The sequence below is a fragment of the Apodemus sylvaticus genome, chromosome 1 (assembly GCF_947179515.1).
Source record: "Apodemus sylvaticus chromosome 1, mApoSyl1.1, whole genome shotgun sequence".
Taxonomy (NCBI): Eukaryota; Metazoa; Chordata; class Mammalia; order Rodentia; family Muridae; genus Apodemus; species Apodemus sylvaticus.
In genome coordinates this window covers 164,639,326-164,643,761 of record NC_067472.1, presented here as the reverse complement: position 1 = coordinate 164,643,761, position 4,436 = coordinate 164,639,326, and positions in this window count along the sequence as shown.

The window sequence follows — 4,436 nt, the reverse complement described above, 5'->3', positions numbered from 1 at the left end:
GCCCACACCCTAGGGAGTCCTTGTTCTGGTTTCATTCTATTGTTGATAAAACACTCTGACGTGAAGTAACCTAGAGAGGATGTTTTTTTTTTTTTTTTTTGGCTTACACTTGCAGGTCACAGTCCAGCTGTGAGTGAAGTTAGTGCAGCAGTTTGTAGCAGAGACCACAGGGGAACCTTATGTATATACTGTCCCTTTGTCACTTGCTCACAAGCTGTGCTCAGCTTACTTTTCTACACAACCCAGAACCCCCTGCCTAGGGATTGGGGCTCTCAAATGTGATCTGGGCCCTCCTGTATCAACTAATAGTCAAGATACTCCTCCGTAGACATGACCACAGGCCAATTTGATGTGGACAATCTCTTATCTGAGACCCCCTTCAGTCTCTTTAGGCTGGGTCAGGGTGATGACTTCAACTGACTAGGACAGTCGTGCACATGTTCTTTCTGTTCTTAGAGCATCCAAACAACTCCCAGAACAATGCTTACCACAATTCCTATTTTCTTTTTCTCAGAATACTGTGTAGTACATGTATCATATGTTATATGTCACAGGTCACGAGTCACATGTCAGGTGTTTTTTATGAGACTGGGGCTGTGACCTTGTTAGAGGAAGTGTGTCACTGTCGGGGTCAGCTTTGGGAACCCCTCTTCCACCTGCCTAGGAGACAGTCAGTTTCTCCTGACTGCGGCTGGATCAAGATAGAGAACTCTCAGCTCCTTCTCCAGCACCATGTCTGTCTGGACACTGCCATGCTTGTTGCCTTGATGATAATGGACTGAACTTCTGAACCTGTAAACCAGCCCCAATTAAATGTCCTTTTGAGAGTTACATGCTCATGGTGTCTCTTCAAAGCCATAGAAACTCTAACAAAGACATAAATTGGTGCCAGGTACTTGAGTATTGCTGAGATAGACCTGACCATGTTTTTGTTTGGAGGAATGTGGATTTGGGGACTTTGGATTTAGGAAGCAATAGAATGCTTTAAGTGGGGCTTAATGGGCCATCTTGGTAGGAATATGGATGGCATTGGTGCTGTGGGTGATTTGAACTGTGCAAGCCTTTTCTAAAGGTTTCACAGAAGAATTTTAGTATGTGACCTAGAGACTGTTCTTGTGATATTTTGGTGAAGAAGGCGACTGACCACCTTTTGTCTTTTCCCCAAGAGTCTGCCTGAGGCTAAGGTGAAGAGAGTCACATTAATTGCATTGGCTAAGGAAGTCTCAAAACAATCCTGTTTAGACTCTGTGCTGTGGTTTAGTCTCATGAAGAATGTTTTGATGAAGTATAGCAAGCTTAGAAAGAAAAATTAGGAAATGTGTGGTTCAAGTAATAAAAGGGCACCAGGAAGTGTAATGGAGCTAAATCCTGCATTTAAGGAGATAAACAGATTAAAGGGAGTGGTGACTTCGGGCAAGATTCCACCCAGCTAAACTTACTGTTTATGCTTTTGCAGTTGAACATGGGATAGTTATATTCGGCATTATTATTGCCTGGTTATTGTTTTCATTTGGACTTTTTTTTAAAAAAAGATTTATTTATTTATTTATTTATTAATTTGTTTGTTTATTTATTTATTATGTGCAGTGTTCTGCCTTCATATATGCCTGCATGCCAGAGGAGGGTGCCAAGATCACACTACAGACGGTTGTGAGCCTCCATGTAGTTGCTGGGAATTGAACTCGGGACCTCTGGAAGGGCAATCAGTGCTCTCATCCTCTGAGCCATCTCTCCAACCCTCATTTGGGTTTTTAATCTGGAATGAACTACAATCCAGAAGTGGAGAACACACCTGTGATCCAGATTTTGAAGCTGGAAGACACAGGGGTTTGACCCAGATCTTGAAGAAGCGTGGCCATGAAAATTTTAGGGCCAGCATGGTGGTTCACACCTTTTATCCCAAGAGGCAAGAGTTCGAGGCCAGCCTGGGACAGAGCATATTCTAGGTGAAGGAAAGCTTAAGCCTAGGTGTGGTGGTATATGACTTTAATCCCAGCATTCAAGAGACAGAGCCATGCAGATCTTTGAGTTCAAGATCAGTCTACAGAGCAAGTTCCAGGACAGCCAAGCTTAGGCAGTAAAGGCGCTGGAAAACAGAAAGCTGGTGATAATGTATAGAACCAGGGGACCATGTTCCAGCCCCAGAAAGCAGCAGAAATGGGCAGCTTTGGCCATGTGGCTCTGGCTTTAAAATCAAGAATAGAAGGAGTTACTGGGACAATGATGCTGGTTAGCTGGAGCTAAGAAATTAGCAACGATTAAGAAGAGTCTGGCATCACTGAGGTAGGATCTTCTTGGAAGTGCTTCCTGAAAGTACAAAGAAGCTGTGTTCCAGAGGCTGCAGCTGGACTTGGTAATGTATAAGAACCACCTAGGTGGTACTGGTTTCGAAGGCATGATGGGGTCATGGAGAACAGCTGAGACTTGGCACTGTGAGAAGCCAGGGAAGGCCATTGGTGAAGGTGCAGTTGATGGCCCAGGAATTAAGGGGTCAAGCAAAGAAGCTGAGGCTTGCAACCATGAAGAGAGCCTATGAGAGGCTGTTGGTGAAGCCTAGTTGCAGCAGAAGACTCCAGTGAATTAGAGATGCCGTTACCATGGAGTGACCACCAAGAACAGCAGCAGCAGTGGAGAGGAGAACTGGACCCTAGAGTGCTACAGAGGACAGAGTTGAAGATGTGACCCAAGTCCTTTGGAGGAGCTCAGAAGGTCATTTGTGAATCCCAGACATTGGAACAAGAAGCTGTGCAGTTGAAATTGCCTCGGAGGCCCCAAGATGTTTGAGATACAGAGTCTTGGGACACCTGCTGAGGAAAGCTGCTAACAGGGGGTGGAACCAGCCAAAGAGGATTGTGCTGCAGTCAACCAAGCAGAAAGGAGTTGGACATCAGACATGGAGATGCAGTTTAGAGTTTTCCCAGCTGTGTTTTCATCTTGCTTTTGTACAGGATTTACTCACTATGTCATTTTATGGATATCCTGTGATGCTGGGGATATGTTATCTGCTTTATTCTGATTTTTCATGGTTTTGTGAAATTTAATAATCATACATAACTAAAAGGAGTGCTTATTTTACCTTATTGGTTTTCTTTACAACTTGTATCACATATTAAACTTTCTTAATAGGCATTTTCTCGTTAGCCTGCACAGGAAAATTACCTCCTATGACTTCTAGAACTTTGAAAATGGTCTTCAGTAGCATGTTCTTCCCAAATGTTGCCTATAGCTGTGAGATTCCTATAGGTCTCTAGCATCACACCTTTGTAGAGACTCCTCTGAGAAGGATTCAGCAAAGCCCACTCTTTCTGAGTGAAGTTCACATGCATGTCATCATAGGTCACTACATCCAAGTCTGGAGTTTTGAGCAGGATGAGCTCCTTGCACAGAACACAGCAGAGTCACTCAGAATATATCACACAGAAAAACTCATGCCCACTGAGTTTCAGAAGGCCTTATTTTGATTTTATAGGGGATTACATTTAAGCGATTGGGTGAATCTCAAAATGGGTTTTGAACTTTTAAAGATTGTTCAGACTGTGATAGACTATGGGGTCTTTTGAAGTTGGACTAAATGTGTTTTGCGATATGCTGTGGCTAGATATGGCCTACATAGACTCATATGTTTGAACAAGCCTATGGTTGCCAGGGAGTAGAATGTGGTGGTTTGAATATTCTTGCCACAGGGAGTGGCACTATTAGGAGTTGTGTCCTTATTGGAGTAGGTGTGGCCTCATTGTAGAAAGTGTGTCTCTGTGGGGTTTGGCTTTGAGACCCTTCCTCTTAGCGGCCTGGGAGATAGTCAGTCCTTTTCTGACTGCAGTTGAATCAAGATGTAGAATTTTTAGCTCCTCCTGCACCATGTCTGCCTGGACACTGCCATGCTTCCTGCCTTGATGACAATGGACTGACCCTCTGAACCTGTAAGCCAGCCCAAACTGAATGTTGCCCTTTATGAGAGTCACATGGCCATGGTCTCTTCACAGCAATAGGAACCCTAACTAAGACAGTGGCCTCCCCTTATTCAGCGCTAGGTCTCCTAACATTCTGCTGGCTGTAGTCTGCAGCTTAAATATATGTACTGAACAAATGAATGCTCAGACATGGCATTTAGGGTTGTTATATAACAGGCCCAATAAAATTGTACACTTTCTTGCCAGATTACCTGGGTCAGCAGTATAGCATCTGTGTGTTTGTGTGTATGTGTGTGTGTAATCCTCCAGTAGGAAGCAGCTTAGCAGGCCCCATGGACTGATAGGAATCACTTTGCTACTGACCTTCATGCTTTGTTGGAGTTTACCATACACAAAATATGGAGTTTGGGAAAGTCTTTTTTTTTTTTTTTTGTCTTGGACCCAGGGCCTTGTGTGTGCTAGATAAGCAGTTATCATACTTACAGAATGTCACATGAATATATTCACACACACAGACACACACAC